Source organism: Stegostoma tigrinum, chromosome 26 (genome assembly GCF_030684315.1).
Source record: "Stegostoma tigrinum isolate sSteTig4 chromosome 26, sSteTig4.hap1, whole genome shotgun sequence".
Taxonomy (NCBI): domain Eukaryota; kingdom Metazoa; phylum Chordata; class Chondrichthyes; order Orectolobiformes; family Stegostomatidae; genus Stegostoma; species Stegostoma tigrinum.
Window position 1 is genome coordinate 37,822,185 of NC_081379.1, and position 19,098 is coordinate 37,841,282.

Sequence of the window (19,098 nt, forward strand, 5' to 3'; positions counted from 1 at the left end):
GTAAGGGAATGGAACGCTTTGCCTGCAACGGTAGTAGATTCGCCAACTTTGGGTACATTTAAGGCGTCATTGGATAAGCATATGGACGTACATGGAATAGTGTAGGTTAGATGGGCTTGAGATCAGTATGACAGGTTGGCACAACATCGAGGGCCAAAGGCCTGTACTGTGCTGTAATGCTCTATGTTCTATGTTCTATGTAATTGTGTATGTTTCTGTAAGATCACCCCCCTCCTTCTTCTAAATTCCAATGAGAGCAGTCCCATTCTACTCAATCTCTCCATCTTTCTTAATTCCAGAATCAACCTAGTGACCCTCCTCTGTACCCCCTCCAGTGCCAGTGCATCTTTTCTCAGGTAAGGAGACCAAAACCACACACAGTACCCAGGTGTGGCCTTACCAGCACCCTCAGCAGCTGTAACATAACCTCCCTGTTTGTAAGCTCCATCCCTTCAGCAATGAAGGACAATATTCCATTTGCCTTCGTAATTACCCACTGCACCTGCAAACCAACTTATTTGTGATTCATCACAAAGACACCCAGCCACCTCTGCACAGCAGCGTGCTGCAATTTTTCACCATTTAAATAATGGTCAATTTTGCTGTTATTTAAACTGAATGGCATCAGTCATCTGTCTTCTCTTTATTTTCTTGCAATAAATCTTGCACAGGAAGATATTTAACATTTAACCATTCAAAAAAAGCTTGCAAATGAAATTAAAGGGCTTATAAAAGCAACTTTATCATGAATCAAGTGGACAATTTTCTGTCATCAAGCGGGTTTGATGTTTGAGGAAGTTGGGGTCAAGTGTCATCAGAACAAATAGGTGTGATACTAGGATAATCCCTCTACCCATTGCTCCAACACTGGCTTCATATGCAGTGTTTGCAATCAATGATGCAAGTCAGGACTTAGTCTCGTGTAACGTATGAGACCACATCAAGCCAGACTGTAAAATGGTTTTCTTTCTTCTTTTTCTGCTGAACACACATCTGAGAATTCATCATCCAAAGACACAATCACTGAATCTCTAACATGGGAGATGTCTCAGATTCTACCACTGAAGGGAAGACCAGATGATACTAACCCCCAGTAACTCAATGCTGGTGTGGCCAAGTGGATCTCAGACTATATGCTGAGGGGACAGGCTCATGCACCAGCTATACTCGCCAGCATTATTGCTCAATGCGTTTCTTCCTCAAATCTGCCCAGCTGTGGCTGTCAGTCAAAACAAATGCTTTTGCAGGCATGGTGTAACCAGCCGAGACACATTAGAAAAGTAAGTTCTTAATATAATATAACTACTCAACAGAGTGATTAATCCGAAAGCCTGTTTATCCTCTTCCTGCAGAGAGATTTCAGGCCCTCATTTGACAATAAAAAAATCACAAATTCAAAGAGATCATCACTCTGCAGATTTTTTTTTCTATTTCAAAACGATATACATTAAAATCATCTGTATGTGCATACAAAGGTGGTAAATTAGTTCTGTGCAGTCTTTGCAGAAAAAAGAAGTCAAGCTAATCGTTGTATTTTTGACATTTCTCAGAGGTCCGCTACCAAAAATAAAGTAATTTTCTACCTACGCAGGAAGCTATTTATGTTCACTTGCAGGCACCGAGAGGGTCACTCTGTGGAAATCACGGACTCAAGACTTTTGCCACTCAATAAATAACAAAAGAACTCAGGGATTCTCGAAGAATTGCACAACAGAGTAAGATGTAGTAACATTAATTGTGAAATCTGGGTAGCATGGAGAAGTTGAGCCAAAGGGCCAGTTTCTCGGCTGTGAACCTCTGTGTACCTCCTGTTGTAATTTGCATACAGCAAACTCCTTCAGACTGCATTGAAACAAATGACCACATGATTTTGGTTGTAGCATTAATATTTGGCAGGAAATCTGCGCTTCATCAACATAATGACATATCAGCTTTGACATCTACCTAAGGGCAGACAGGGGCTTGACACAACATTGCATCCTAACAGCAAATGGAGGTCCTGGCCAGTTTAGGAGCGAAAGGAAGGAGGGAGGGGGCAGTAATGTGCTGTGCTGAGAGGAGGCTTGAGCTGGATTTGAAAATTAACTCTGTTTCTCTTTGCACAGACACTGCCAGGCCTGCTGAGATTCTCCAGCATTCTCAGCACTTGTTTCAATAAACTATAACTACCACAATCGACCAAACAGGTCTTTAACCAAACAGGTCCACACTATAGGAAGGAGGATTCCTTTTGCGAATAAAAGAAAGGGCAATGCAAGGACTGGTAAGAATCATTACCCCCGGAAATTACATTTTAATTTTGAAAAGGTTCTGTGGTCATTTTGCAGGTTTCCAGCAAATTTATTTTTTGTGCAGCATTAGGGTTTGATTAAACCATTCAATATTTCAATTTTCAAATCAGTAGAAAGGGAGATTGATGGGATCTCTCTACCCAACTGCACCCTGTCTGATGTTACCTCCACAACATATGTCAGAATCAGTTGTTCCAAATCAAGCTCCCAATTGCCCTGGAGCAGTTTGTTTTAAATATGCTAGAAAAACACTTTTGACCACGAGCCCATCAGAAAGTGGTTAGCATGTAATGTCCTTAAGACCATGTGGGAGAAGGAGAGGGTGGACCCTATTGGGTTGCTCCCTGAGCAGGCTGTCAAGGTCATTTAGCTGAATGTCTCACCATTAGAACTTTCCTACAAGCACCAAGACATCGCTTGGCTGGTGGTGAGAGGGGCACTATCTGTGAGATCCTTCATATAGACCCAGACACTCTGCACCACTGCATGCTGCCCTTGAAGCAGCTGCAGTAGGAGGTAGAGGCTGTCACAGACCTGCTGCTGGAATGTATCTTCGCAAAGGAAATTTGGAGAAAGGCACAGTGGATTTTGTCGACGTTCAACCTGAGCAGCTCTAGGACACACACCAAGAAAAATATTGACTTTGCCTGGAGGGCCACAAACTCAGTAAAAGACATTCTTTGGTCTTTCTTAACAAGGAGTGGATCCCAATCAGGTTTTGCTGATTGGCACATTTCAAGGTCCAGGACTACATGCTGAGGAACGCACTAAAGCTCGGGGCAGCTGTTGTCAAGGTGTAACGGGGAAAGACCGCTGTGTAAGGTCTTCCTCCTGAAGTTAAATGGGAATCCATTCAGTTATTAGACTCTCCTGGTGCCTCAAATATGTATAAACATAGTTTGGTTCAAATAAGAGATGGTTTGGCTTTTGGATAGAGTCAAATTCCAATGTTTGTTTCCTTGATATGCTACTGTACAGGAACAAACTGTATTTGTAACTATGTGTCTGTATAATTTGTTTTTTAATGTATAAAGTATATTTTGAAATTTTTAAAAGGTGAATTCCACCACTTCATGTGGGCACTTAAATGCTATCATTGGGGAGTTAATAGTAAGGCCCAAGACTCCATAGTACAGCACTGCTGAGAGAGTGGCCCTCTAGTGAGACATATATTAATTCAGATTCTGCCCCTCAGCAAAATATATCTCCAGGTTGTCCTAGAGTTCTGGGAGAATAAATGCTAATCTCCTGCAGGTAACCTGGGAGAAAAATATAAAAGTAAATGTTTAAAACTTATTTATTTGTTCTGAAAACAGTTATTTCTAGTTATAGGAACATTGCAAATGAAGAAATTTGACGAACTGTTTGAATGATAGCCAGGAAGCATCCAATCCTGTAATTAGGGGTCTGTTCGCAGTCCATTCAGGGGAAAGTGGGCAGCATGATGATAGGCATGTCAGGTGGTCCATGGTGGCATTGACAGGGGCGGGGCATGAGGTCAGGTGAGGAGCCTTCACAGAGTCAGTCCAACCAGAGTTGGCAAACCCGCTCATGCATTAGACCGCAGGCCCATTTAAGGCAACGCTAAGCAATTCACATCTGCCACACAGTATTCATTATAAACAGGCAGTCAACCAAGTCAGAGATAGTAGGAACTGCAGATGCTGGAGAATCTGAGATAACAAGGTGTAGAGCTGGCCAAGCAGTGTCAAGGAGCAGGAAGGCTGATGTTTCAGGCCTAGATCCTTCTTCAGAAAAGACATTTCTGAAGAAGGGTCTAGGCCCAAAACATCAGCCTTCCTGCTCCTCAGTCAACCAAGTCAAATACCTTTGTAGCATTGAGGGAGACAGCTGAGGCTCACCACATAGACTCCCTGCCCGCAGTCAAGAGAAAATGCAAAAACTACTTTACCCTCATCCATGTCTTTTTCATAACTGTGAGAAATGTGAAATTAATTCAATGATGGTGGTCCCAGCCTCTGATTGAGGACATTAGTAGCATTCAGGAGAGGGATTATGAGGGATGTTCAATCATTGCTACCCACCAGTACATGCCCTCTGTGGATTTGGCACTGCCAATGTTGGCTGAGTCAGTGAGAGTGCTTCTGATTGACTTGAGGCAGGCTGGCACAAGAACCATTTTGCATCATATAATCAGGGAGGGTTAACAGTATAGAATGAGGCCAATTAACACATTGGGGCAGGTATCTGAAAGAACAGTATAGCCAGTCCCACTCCACAATTTTGTTTTCTCTTAAGATGCATATCCAGTTCCCACCTGAAGTCCACGATTGAATCTGCCTGTGGATCTTCAGATTCTAATTTTCATGAGAAAGCTTTAAGTATATTTTTATAATTGTTCATGGATGTAGGCTTCACTGACTGAGCCAGCATTATTGTCCATCTGTAATGCCATGGAGAAGGTGGTGGTGAGCTATCTTCTAGAACCACTGAAGTATAGGCCCACAGAGATGCTAAGAAGGGAGTTCCAGGATTTTTGACCCAGCAATGGTGAAGGAATGTCGGTATAGCTCAAGGTCAGGATGGTGTATGTCTTGGAAGAAAACTTGCAGGCAGTGAGGACCTATGCTTCTGTTACTCCTGTCCTTCTTAGTGGTAGAGAGTACAGGTGCTTTCATTGACTCTTTAGTGTGTTGCTGCTATGCATCGTGTAATGCAGATCAGTCAGTGTGCATCAATTGTAAAAAGAGTAATTATTGAAGATTTGCAAGGTGGTGCCAATCAAACAGGCTGCTTTATCCTGGATAAAGCTTCTTGAGTGTTGTTGGGGCTGCAACTTTCCAGGCAAGTGGGGAGTGTTCCATCACACTGCTGACTTGTGTATTGTAGATGGTGGACAGTAATTGGAGAGACAGAGGGAGTTAGTCACCGCAGAATTCGTAGTTTTTTTACTTTTGCTTGTCATTGCTCAGCCCTTGTATGATATGAATGTTACTTATCACTTCTCAGTCCGAGTCTGGATATCGTCCAGGTCTTACCATGCATGGACACAGACTGCTCCAGCATCTGAGGAGTCACGGAAAGTTCCAAACACTGCGCAATCATCGACAAACATCCTTGTTTCCGACCTTATGATGGAGGGAAAGTTATTGTTGAAGCAGCAGAAGATGGTTGGGCCGAGGACACTGCCATCAGAAACTCCTGCAGAAATATTCTGGAGCTGCGATGACTAATCTTCAACAATCACAACCACATTCCTTTGTGCTAAGTATGATGCCAATCAGCAGAGAGGCTAGAATATTTGCATTCATTTTCATCCAAAAACCCTTTGAGTTTAGTTTTGCTACAGCACCTTTGATACCAAACGGAGACTTGATGCCAAGGCAGTCACTTTCATCGAAACATAGAAAGATAGAAGATAGGAGCAGGAGGAGGCCATTCAGCCCTTGGAGCCTGTTCCACCATTCTTCACAAGCATGGCTGATTGTCCAACTCAATGGCCTAATTCAGCTTTCTCCCCATAACCTTTGATCCCATTCACCCCAAATTACCCCTCTCCTCTGGAATTTAGCTCCTTTTTCTATGTTTGGGTCAAGGCTGTAATGAGATCAGGAGCTGAGTGAGTCCATTGGGATCTACGTTAGACAACAGTGAACAAGTAATTCCATTGGAAGTGCTGCTTAATGGCACTGAGAAGATCTGGTGGTATTATTGTTGGACTGTTAATCCAGAGACCCAGGCAATGTTCTGGGGACCTGTGTTCAAATTCCACCTAGTCAGATTGTGGTATTTAATTCAATAAACATCTGGACTTAAGAATCTAATGATGACCATGAATCCATTGTCAATTTATGGAAAAGCCCATTTAATTCACTGATGCCCTTTAGGGAAGGAAACTGCCATCTTTACCTGATCTGGTCTACATATGCCTCCAGACCCACAGCAATGTGATTGACTCTTAACTGCCCTGTGGGCAATTAGGGATGGACAATAAATGCTGACCTGGCCAGAGACACCCTCATGCCTTGAATGAAAGAAAAGCTTTGCTGATGGCCGAGAGGAGTTTGAAAGGACGACAGTTGGCTTTTTTGGATGCAAATTGATGCAAATATTCCAGCTTTACCTTTTGCAATGATGTACTGGACTCCTCCATCATTGAGGATAGGGGTATTTATGGATCCTCTTCCTCTTTATAGTTTCTTATTGTCCATAGTGTTGACTGGATGTGACAGGACTGCAGAGTGACTCTGATTATTAGTCCTGACTGTTGCATTCTGCTTTCATTGCTTAACATCCAAGTCATTCTGCATGGTAGCTTCAGCAATTGACACCACATTTTGAGTTAAGCTGCTGCTTCTGGCATGCCCTCCTGTACTCTTCATTGAATCAAGATTGATCCCCTAGGTTGATGGTTGATATAACTCCACAGGGACCAATTTCCTGTCATCAAGCCATCCTTTATTCACACATGGAGAGTCCTTGACACTGATCCAGCTCCCAGAGTGAACAGAACCTCTGACACTCCTGTTTATATCTGTCAGCAAGGGCTCACTGATTGGACCAGGTTCACAGCCCCAACAGTGAACTCATACTCTACCTTTGGTGGCAGGGCCTTCAGTCACCTTGAATCAAACCATCCTTAAACTTCCGACACTGTAACTCACTTTCCTCCTTTAAGACATTCCTTAAACCTATCTCTTTGACCTAGCTCTTGGTCATCCAACATAAAATCTCCTATTGTGGCTTGGCATCATACTTTGTGCCGAAATACTCCTGTAATACATTGAAGACACAAGATAAATTTAAGTCGCTGTTAATCTCAGATTTCATTGGTCAATATTTGCTCAGTGTTTGAAGTTCTCATGATAACACATTATATGGACAACACTTGCACAATCATCTCGAAAAAAAAACCTCCTTATGTCTGTTCTGAAATGGTGCCCCCTAATCTAGAAACAGTATTCCTCAGTTCTGGGCTCCCCCACAAAAATCCTCTCCATATTCACTTTGTCAAGACCATTCAGGATCTTACACACTTCAATCAAGACACCCTTCAATCTTCAAAACTCCAGTGAAAACAAGCCTAGTTTGTCCAATCTTTCCTGAAATTAAACTAAAAAAATACATACCTTTTGTGTAAATTCATAACTCCGTTATGTCGACCTCACGATTGAAACGACAGGAATTTATTCACTCCTCACGATTTGGTTGTCATGCAGTCTTGTGCTGCATGATTGTCTTGTATAAAGGCGTTCTGTACATAGACAATATTACAGCATGCATTGTTCGATGTTGTACCATAAAAGCTTGATAACTGCAATGACTCACTCTTTGTGGAATGCTGCAAAACTCAAAGCAAATATTCTGATGAAAGGCCACAGACATGAATTGTTGGCTCTGTTTCTCACTCCAGGGAAGCTGCCTGACTTGCTGAGCATTTCTAGCACCTATTCTTCTGAAATACAAGCTGTTGGAAGATAGAGAAGTTGCCACAGCACCAACTACTAGATGGAGAACTGAATCATTTCAGCCCTTTCACATGGACTTCATTGAGGAGAAACAGGCTAATCAGCCCAACTCATCTGTGCTGGTATTTGTGCTCCATATGAATTGATAATCATTGAGTAGCTACAGCACAGAAAGCCGTTGTTCAGCTCATTATGTCCATGCCAGCTCTCTCTAAGAACAATTTAGTGCTCCCAAGCCCCCATCTTTTTTTCATAGCCTGCATCAGTCAGAAACAACCACCGAACTATTGTAATCCCATTTTCCCCTTCGATTGTTTTCTCTTCAGGATTAATCCGATGCTTTTCTGAAAGCTGCAATTAAAACTGGCTCCAGCACACTCTCTGCCATTGCATTCCAGATCCTAACTACTCACTGCACAAAAATGTTGCGTCATCTTTAACTATTTTTGTCAATCACTTTGTTCTGTGTTCTCTCATCCTGGTTCATCTTCAAACAGGAACAGTTTCTCCTATTTCTTCAGTCTAGAGTTCTCATGATCTTGAAATGATCTATTATTTTCATAACGTCTCCCTTCGATACTCCATCCCTCTGTTTATGAAACCTTGGATTCCATAGGCCTCTTCAACAACTTTCCAAATTTTCACTGCCAGATTTGAGCACATATAGATCCAGATTTTTGTATTCCTGCATCCCCTTTAGATTTAGATTATTTTGTTTATGTTACCTCTCCTTGTTCTTCCTATCAAATGTATTCCTTCACACTTCCTCTCCATTAGATTTCATTCTCATGTATATCTATTCTACCTGCCTACATAGTGTTGAAATCTATCACAGCCATTATCACTATCATTATTGCTACCTCTAGCACTATTATTATCATTAGGGCTATCACCATCACTACTGTTAGCACTTTCACTATTGCTATCTCTATCACTATTGCTCGTCTTATTGCCATCACCACTGTTATCACTATTACTATAACTATTGTTACTACTGCTCTCTCTATCATTACTGCTATCACTGTTGTTGTCACCAACACCCTCACTATTGTTGTCACTGTTGCTATCACTATTGATATCTCTATTGCTTTCCCTAATAATATCATTATCACTATTGCTTTCACTATCACTATCACTCTCCATATCACTATTAGTATCACCATCTCAGCTGGCACTCTTGTTCAGCACTTAGCGCTGCTTCTCCACAGCACCAGGGACACGGGTTCAATTCCACCTTTGGGTGACTGTCTGTGTGGAGTTTGCACATTCTCCGTGTGTCTATGTTGGGTGCTGTAGCTTCCTCCCAGAATCCAAATATATGTAGGTTAGGTGGATTGATTGTGCTAAATTGCCCATAGTGTGCAGGCTAGGTAGATTAGCTGTGGGAAAGTTTGGGATTGGGTGGGATGCTCTTTTCGGGGGGGGCTGTCAGTGCAGTCAGTTGATGGGCCAAATGGCCTCTATCTGCACTGTAGGGTTTTCATGATCACTGTGGTCCTCACTATCCCTGTCATTATCGCTATTGTTATCATCATCATTATCAGTGTCACTATTTCTGTAACTATCACTAGTGGTAACTTCCTCTCAGTTTACAATTATTTGGGTAGATAGAGACTGCAGGAGTCCCCATTACTGGTAAAAATTACCTTTCATAGAAAATTGCCTTCTAACTATACACACAACAAGATATTGCACAAAGCTTCTTCATAGAACCATTTCCCAGTGGTTCTAGCAGTCACGTGATCTAGCATTAGAGCTGCTTTAGACTACCTTACTTACATATCAACATTTGCCCATAACACTACGCAAAATTCAATCAATCTCAGGCTTGGCCCAACCATAGTAATCTCAGGTTGAGATTCCAAAGATCAAAGGCTGATCAAAGCTTGTTACTGCTGCAACACTGGAGTTTCCCTTGAACCCATGAACCTGTCCATAACCCATCACCTATGACCCAGAATCTAGACAGGATAAAAGTGGAGTCATGGCGTGTTTCTGTGGTTTTATGGTAGATATTAGAGGAGGATGGGTCTGCTGCTTGCCTCGCACGTGGCTGAAAATTGGTTCCTTGGGTAGGCAGCTAAGCAGATCTGGATCTTTCTATTAGCAATTGACCCTTGGCTGACCCTTCCTGGGAGAACATCTCTGTCTGTCCTCGAGGAAATTCAGCTTTTAGGCAATTAGCTTTGTGCTGCAATTTATATGTTTTAATCAGATAATTACACACTATTTATTTATTCATAAGTAAGGTGCTGGCAAAGATTATCAAAGGACATAAAAATGTGTTTTCTGCGACTAGGCAGCAGCATTCTCACCTCTGAGTCAGAAGCTTCTGGGTTCAAGCTCCATTCCAGGGGTCAGTATTTTCTTAATATCTGGTACTAAGCCTTCCTTCGCAGTTTTCCATTCCCCTTTATCCCACTGACTTCCCCAATGACACTGATTTCAAATCGCTCACTTTTATTTACCTGGCCTCAAGTCAACATCAAACTGCGCTGTCATCCCACCCTCCTCAGTCCCAGAAAACATAACTATTTTACATCCTTCTTTGATAATTCTGGTCCCAATTTCTCAGTTCTACCATCAGCCTTTAGCCTTTCAGCCTGGGCCTCTCCACCAATTCACTCTCTCGTCACATCTCTCCCCACCATTAACTCATGTGTGTGCTAGTGGGATCCTCACTGTCGGACCATGTTCCGACTTTAAACAGGGTGCTATGCAACATAACTTCGGCCGTATAAATTTCACAGCTGTGAGGAAATGCAAGTGCAAAGACAGATGAAAATAGTTTTTGCTTTTCATCTGGACGAGGTTGATGACAGAACAATATGATAGAAGTGTTAAAGTGGAGGGAACAGAACAGATAAAAGTTCCAACTACTGAAATGTTTTGAATTTAAGTCTGGGCATAAATGATTTACACAGAATTGAGTGAAATTGGAAGTTGAAAGTTAGTGGCTAGGGCAGAAACTATCTCAATATTCTAAAGAGATAATAGGAACTGCAGATGCTGAAGAATTTTAGATAACAAAAGTGTAGAGCTAGATGAACACAGCAGGCCAAGCTATATCGTAGGAGCAGAAAAGCAGACGTTTCGGGCCTAGACCCTTATTCTGATGAATGGTCTAGGCCCGAAACATCAGCTTTTCTGCTCCTAAGATGCTGCTTAGCCTGCTGTGTTCATCCAGTTCTACACTTTATTATCTCAATATTACAAAGTCACCCTTAACAGTTCTGCAAGTTTCTTTTCTTTTTATTTTAGTCCTAACAAGCAATTACTTTTGAGGCAAAATTATAAAGCCATTCTATCAAGTCAGCAACTCAGTAGCTGTGTGAAAAATGAAAGAAAATCCATTGTTTTCCAGACTAGTCTTTTCTCGTTAGACAGACGAAAATGCAGCTCTCAAATGATTGTTGACTTAACAATGAGTAGGTGAGGCAAAACACATTATTCCATCGTGAGCATCAGCTGCCTTTGAGTCGGGGCATGCGTATTTATCTTTCACTAATGGATGTGCACTTGAAGAGATTGAGTGACCTGTTTTGTTGATTAATTATTTATTGACTTAAAGTCAAAGTGTGAGCAGAGCTAATCATTTTGTAATTAATTGCCTTTTGACTGGCACGTGAAGTAAACATTTCAGTTAATAATTTATCCACTTAAAGCTGAAATGACAATGGAAAAGAAATCTTTCATAATTTAGTGGCTTTAAGCCAACCCATGAAGAAAACCTGATTAAGAATTTATTGGCTTCAAGCAATAACATTTTTTTTAACTTCATGCTTGAAGAAGTCAAGTAAAGGGGAGAAGATTTTTAATAATTAATTGGTTGGGGACAGGTATCTATGATAAATCTATTTAGGGATGAAATATTGGAAAGGAAATCCCTAGCAAGAATCCAATAAGAAGAGGCTTATGCAATCAATAAGTCCAATCACATGTGAGTCATTAAGAATTGACCAAATTCTCACCAAATTTTAGCCCCACACTCAAATAAAAGCAAATTGGTGGGGATCAGAAACAAAAACATATCATGCTGGAGAAACTCAGTCAGCATGGCAGCAGTTATGCAGAGAAATAGAGTTAACATTTCCAATCCACTATGGGCTTTTTAATGTCGAGTCATTCGAAGGCTCAAAGCATTATCTCTTGTTTCTCTTTCCACAGACACAGCCATACACGTTGAGTTTCCCAAGCACTTTCTGTTCCATTTGAGTTAAACGTCTTCCTCCATGGATGTAGGAAATCGCACCTTTTTCAAAATGGTGTTGCTGGCAGGGATCCAGCAGGAATGAACGTTTGAGCTTTAAGGTCCCATGGCTTCTGGTGAATGGGAGAGCCAGGTGGGAAGTGCAGATGGAGCTATTCTCCCTGGAGCGTCCGAGGCTGAGGTGTGACCTTATAGAAATTTATAAAATCATGAGGGACATGGGTAAGATGAATAGCCAAGGTCTTTTCCTAGCCTGGGAAAATCCAAACCTACAAGATGTAGGTTTAAGGGAGAGGTGAAAGATTTGAAAGCGATTTGAGGGGTAACTTTTTCACACAGAGGGTGCTGTGTGTATGGAATGAGCCACCAGAGTAAGTGGTGGAGGCTGGTATAATTTAAAAGCATCTGGATGGTTATATGAATAGGAAGGATGTAGCAGAATATGGGCCAAATGCTGATAAATGGGATTAGGTCAGATTGAGAGTCTGTTTAGTGCAGACAAGTTGGACTGAAGGGTCTGTTTCCATGCTATATGACTATGACTCTATAAGAGGAGACCCGATGGATGCTCACTGGAAGTCTAAACTCTCACCAGCTTGTAACATTATCTCCTCTCCAGAAAACATCCTGTTACAGCAATCCCTAAAACACAGACAACCCCAAGTCATACATCTATTGGCGCATCATTCTCACTGTCACTCTTAGATTTAGTGTTCTTCTTTTCAATGGTGGTTCTGTCTTGAACCTGAATTGTGCTGGATGCCTGTTAGGTAAATGCAAATGTAATGTGCACCCTCCTGTATTCTAGCTGTGACACAGTAAGGTGTTTTCTGCTCAAATTAGTATAGGCGCCTTAAGCCTGGCACCAGGCTACGCTTGTGATTTGTCAGGAATGTCTCAAAGGACAATGCTGCTTAATTCCAAAACCGGTTCAGGAAGAACAGCTTTAATATTGATGTCAGTTGGAAATTCTCAATGAAGCAATGCCTGGAGGCAGAAGCTTCTCATGAAATGCGGGGGAATGAGTAATGCAGAGGGTTTGGCAGTGGTACCACCCCATTACTGCCTACCATCCTTCTACAGCATTTCTTTTTACTTAAAGCAACCTTCAGACCCCAGACAGCATGCACTGTGCTGTCATGTTTGTACCCTAATCAAGGACACTTTTCATTTGGCAGCAATTCGGAAATATCTTGTTTCCAAAAATGTACTCAATTTATAAAAACTATCCAACCACGCTGCTTAGCCATTGATAACGTTGACATTACACATTGATACTGAGTACTTTAATGTTGTCAGCTATTACGTTTACGCATAGAGTTAATAATTACAATATCTGTGAGATGCCAGGGCCCAACAGGTTTTAACCGGTTTTCAGCTATGTTTGAATACTATGTTTGAAAATCCCTGAGCAATGCCTTTCTTCTTCGCACACCTGTTAAAGTTTTAAAGTGTCCCTCCAGTGCGTAGCCCTGGACCTTGAAATATACCAATCTGCAACCTCAGTCATAAGACCATAAGACACATGAGTAGAAATTAGGCCATTCGGCCCATCAAGTCTCCTCCACCGCTCGGTCATGGCTGAAAAATTTCTCAACCCCATTTTCCTGCTTTCTGTCCCTAACCCTTGATCCGCCTGATAATCAAGAACTTATCTATCTCCATCTTAAATATACTCAATGACCTGGCCTCCACAGCCTTCTGCGGCAGTGAATTCCAATAGATTCACCACTCTCTGGCTGAAGGAATTTCTACTTATCTCCGTTCTAAAAGGCCTTCCCTTTACTCTAAGGCTACGCCCTGAGGTCATTGCCAGTTCTTTGCACTGGAAGACCAGCAGGTTTTGGGGATCCTCAAGTTGCAATGTAAAGCTAATGATGCAACATCTGGTCCCAGTATTGTTCTGACTCCAGAACACAGGAATGTGAGAGCCCATTGCAGAAATCATCAACCCCACTCACATCACAGGCTAAACTTTACCTACAGCAAAAGTCCACACAGATTTCAAACTCATTGGAGCTTCTTCATCCTTTACAAATTTAAGCAGAATACTTTTAGTGTTGAAACTTTCCCATTCAAAACATATTAGCAATAACCATGGTTTAGCACCTATGTAAATCCAGCACAAGAAATCTCAAGCAGGAGTTGCTAACAATGGATCTGCCACCAGCTGGTAACCTAACATAACTACAACCCAGGCCATAGATTTAATAAATGACCTCAGCAAGAATTTAATCCCCTTAAAGTGTAGCCTTTGCACAACGTTGTCCTTTGCAAAGTGAGAAAAATGGTTAGATCATCACTTTATTGTAGGGTGTAAAAAATGAGAGGTAGAAAAAAAGTGTTTCTTATTAAATCTTTCCTGCCCTCCATTCCATCATAACCTTTCTTTTTGTTCTTGTCCCACTCCCTTACACATTCAGAATCTTGTACATCTCTGACTAGTCCCAGCTCTGATGCACGGCCATCAGATTACAAACCAGGGCCCTGTGTCCTATCAGGTAAATGGAGTCAATCCCATAGCACTATTCAACAAAGAGTAAGAGAGTTCTCCCGAATGCCGAGGCCTACATTTACTCTTTAATAAAATCACTGAAAGATGACTATCACATTCTTCCATCATCTCTCCTTTTCACCTGTTCAAAATTTATTACATTTCTGATGAAAGGACACAAGCTTGAAATGTTTAACTGTTTCTTGTCTCCACAGATACTAGCACTCCTCCTGCTCATTTACAGCATTTTCTGCTTCAGTTTTTATGAAGTATTTGACCTATTATCATCACAGACTGATGAACGATGAACGTTTTTCTGTTGCAGGCAAGGAGCGCTTCTACAAGCTGGATAAGGCCAGTTAAATCGAAATGCTTGTCATAAGCTACATATTACTACAGTGTTTTCTAGGATCCTATCTAATTAGTTACTTACAACTGCAAGTTGAGTTCACATTGCTCAACATCTATTAAACATTAATACTCTAACTGCACAATTCAGCTTTGAGCTCCAGTGTCTCATGAGTAGTAATTGGCTGCAGATTCACCTGATTCAATGTATTTTTGGGCCATCCAGAGCTAACAGTACCTGGAATCTGTTTTCGGCATATTATCACTGATCCTAGCTGTTCGTAGCTTCTGGGCCACTCCTCTAGGCCTTCTCATTTCTAGAGAAAGAGCTCCATGCTGCTCAGCGTTTTCTGTTAAGTATGTCCTGTCATTTTTGATGGAATTTGGTGACTCTTTCCGATTTTTTTCTCTGGTACCTCTATATGCCACATACCTGTGGAAGCAACAACTGGAAGCTTTTCATTGAGGTGGTGTGCTCCCATAAATTGGCCTTTTCTGTACTAGTGCTGGGAGAGGATGAACCAATTGTGAGTCTTAACAACAAGAGGCAAAAACAGAAGTTGCTGGAAAAGCTCAGCAGGTCTGGCAGTATCTGTGAAGAAAAAAGCAGAGTTAACATTTCAGGTCTGATGACCCTTCCTCAGAACACAGGAAGGGTCGTCGGACCCGAAATGTTAGCTCTAATTTTTTTCTTCACAGATGCTGCCAGACCTGCTGAGCTTTTCCAGCAACTTCTGTTTTTGTTCCTGATTTACAGCATCCGCAGTCCTTTTGGTTTTTAACAAGAGGCATTCAGTATTGACAGTTTATCGAATAAAATCGATGGGTACAAAGTGACATTGGATATACTTATACATCAAAAACCAGAGATGTCACATCTGATGCCCATCAGAATCTTGAGTTAGCATTCCCGGTTGCCCACCCAATGCTGTGTGACATAATCAGATTGGGTGCACATTAATACTTGCCCCAGCATTAACTCTTTCAGAACTATTACTTTGTACAATAGGGGATATGTTATATTAGATGATGTCCAGACTGTTGTGATGAAAACTACTTTTCTTGCATTCATTTTCTACTGGGCAAATCAGGAGGCTGTAAAAGTTGTAAACTTCTGGGAGCTTGGTGTTTCAATATTAGTTACGTGCAATTTTGCCTGGCAACAAAGGCAGGGCCTATTGCAAGGTTTTGATAAATCGCTGAGTATAGGTCAGTGGTTATTGAATATTCAATAATTTTTAGGCATTTGGATGGAGAAAGTTAAAGAAGAAGGTTGATACTTTTGGGCTGCTATTCAATTGGCTAATTAGGAACAGGGCGAAGAGGTTTCATTCATATAAGATTCTTTCTTAACAGATCCTGTGCGATTAAGGGTCAGGAGATGTACTGGGAGCCGCGAGTTGCAACTAAAGTGTTGCGGTTAGAGCTTTGGAAAATTCTTCAGGAAGTATGTCCATTAATAGTTTAAAGTAACTGAGTCCAGGGGATGGAGGGAGCCTATAAGCACAGAGTTAGTAAGAACTGCCAACGCCGGAGTCTGAGATAACACAGTGTGGAGCTGGAGGATCACAGCGGGCCAGGCAGCATCAGAGGAGCAGGAAAGCTGATGTTTCAGGCCAGGGCCCTTCTTCAGGGTCAGCTCTCCTGTTTCTCTGATGCTGCCTGCCCTGCTGTGTTCCTCCAGCTCCACGCTAACTTATAAGCCCATTTGCTTTGTGCAGCTGACCAGATTAGATCTCAGAGAAGTAAAGGTGCCGTATTACGTTGGTGAAATTAGCTGCCTGGAACATGTTGAAATTTTGCATGTGAATGGGTTCTGGTGCACAGTTTCCCAAGTATAGGGGAGTTCATTCCCCGTTGGGTGAGCGAGCTATCAGAATGTGAACAGTCATTGAGGAAGTCCATAATGGAGCAGCTTCTGATGGAGTTCTGAAACTAGGTCTTCAACCATGAAAAATTGGAATCCTTTGTACGGTTTTAATGCGATTTTCTGACCCACAGTCACTAACTTCTTAAGGGATACTGAGAAATACATGGGATTCATTTTGACTTCATTTCCTGTTTAATGTGCTCTGTGAGGTACTCAGTAACAGTGTGACTGTTTACCCATATTTACCTCAGGTTCGTTCTGATTAGGTGTCAACAAGTATGTTCCAAATATATATATAAATTGTATTTCTGTTTATCTTTGTACAGTGAAGTCTATTGTTGATCCAAAAACTTTGGACTTCTTGTTGCTTTAGTCCCCTACCTAGGTTCTCACACTTCTGTTCTAATAAAAAAATTACTGGTCACTAGACAGATTGCAACACAAATTTGGTGATCTGGTCTGAGATCTTAACTGTATTCAAAGTGTGTTCTAACCAAGATTCAGCAGATGTTTAACATTTCTCAACATTGTTACTGAACAAATATATGAATTTATGTCTTATAGACCTAATTAGTTTTGCCTTTACATTTACTGATTATTATCACGTTGCAGATTATAGGACTTTTCTGTGCTCAAATTAGCCATTGTGTTTCCTAATTACAACAATGATATTGCTTCGTATGGACATCATTATCTATGAAGCGCTTGGGGATGCCCTGAAGGACTGAAAAGCACTAAATTAATACAAGATATTTTCTTTGATATGAATAAAACAATCCATTGGTCCATCATCACTATTCAATAATAATTAAGGCAATAACTTAAACTTTAAAGGTCCAATTTTTACTCAAAATTGGTGCAATGGCTTCTGAGTTGGGTTGGTAGACTTACAGCGCCATTAACATCCTGTAGAGATAAAGTTTAAGCTACTTTGTAGATTGAGCTGGTGCCACCCTTGAGGTCTCACAAAATTGGACTGAGCCAGTGAAAGCACAGACACCCACTTCTTTTATTCAACCAAGGCTCTCCTACCATCCCCATCAGTTTACCCTGCAGCCTAATATTGCACAGTTACATCAGCCCTCTGGTTCCAGTTAATTGAAACATAGGCCTCAGAAAGGCTCATTGCCTAAACATTGTAGCTGATGTATAAAAAGACATAACATTCAACTTTATCAGGGTGTAAAACCAAGAGCATCAGATTGCCCATCAATTTCAAAGGGAAATACTTTTAGCTGTACAATGAGCAGCTGATCCAATCTCAATCACTTAACACCACCACCAAGAGATAAAAATACTGCTATATCTTCCAAAAGAGCAAGGAATTGGATTCAGTGGCTGAACTCCTAGATATGTTAGGTATAAGTGACAAAGTGCAAAGAGAAAATTATTCAAGTTTAAGATGACACAAAGATTGGTGGAAATAAAAACACAGGAACATTGGAAATAGGAACAAGGGTCGGCCATTCAGCTACTCAAGTCTGTAGCGCCATTCAATGTGTTCATGGCTGGTCGCGTTTAACCCTAAGAATTGTATCTACCCCTTTGAAAATATTCAATGTTTTGCCCTTCATTGCTTTCTGTGGCAAAGAATTGAACAGGCTTTTCACCCTCTGGTGAAAAGATTTCTAAGAGAATGTAAGCCGTGAGGAGGATGCAAAGAAGTACAAAGAGCTTTAGGCAGATTTAGGTGAATGAGTTGTACGACGGAGTAGAATTTGGAGAAATTTGGAGAAAGCTATCTACTTTGAGACAAAGGATAGAATACCAGAATATTATTCAAACAGAACAGAACTTATAAATGTTAATTTTCACAGAGACATAAAATAGGAAATTAGTATGAAAGTGCAGCAAGTGGCAGAAGATGGCCTTTAGTGCAACGGGATTGTAGTCCAAAATAAGGAGGTTTTACTAAATTTTCAGGGCTTTCATGGGACTACATCTGTGTATTGTGCACATTTGTGGTCTCCAAATTTAAGGGCAGAGCTGATACAGAAAAGGTTTGCTAGATTGGTTCCTGGGATGATAGGGTTACCTCATTGACAGAGTGGACACTAAGAGACTGTTACCCTTAGCTAGGGAATCTAGGACATGGGGATGCAGCCTCAGAATAAAGGATCAATCATTTAGGACCGAGATAAAGAGAAATTCATTCGCTCAAAGAATTACAATTGTTATGATTTGCTATCCCCTATGCTGTGACACTGGTAATGTGGCATTAATCATTGTTGCCTTCAGCTGATCCCTGTTTCTTACTCAGGGTTACATGTTTCTGCCGAGGGTCTTCATGAGGCTGAATAGGTCAATTCTCGACCCACTGATGTTTGGGCAAGTGGGCAGGACATCTCTGAGGTGGTGTGACCTGGAATATATGAATTAATGCCTCAGCTTTCTTTCTCCTCTCCTTTAAAATGTTATAACTCAAAGTGTAATGCAACTTGATCAACAAAGCATTA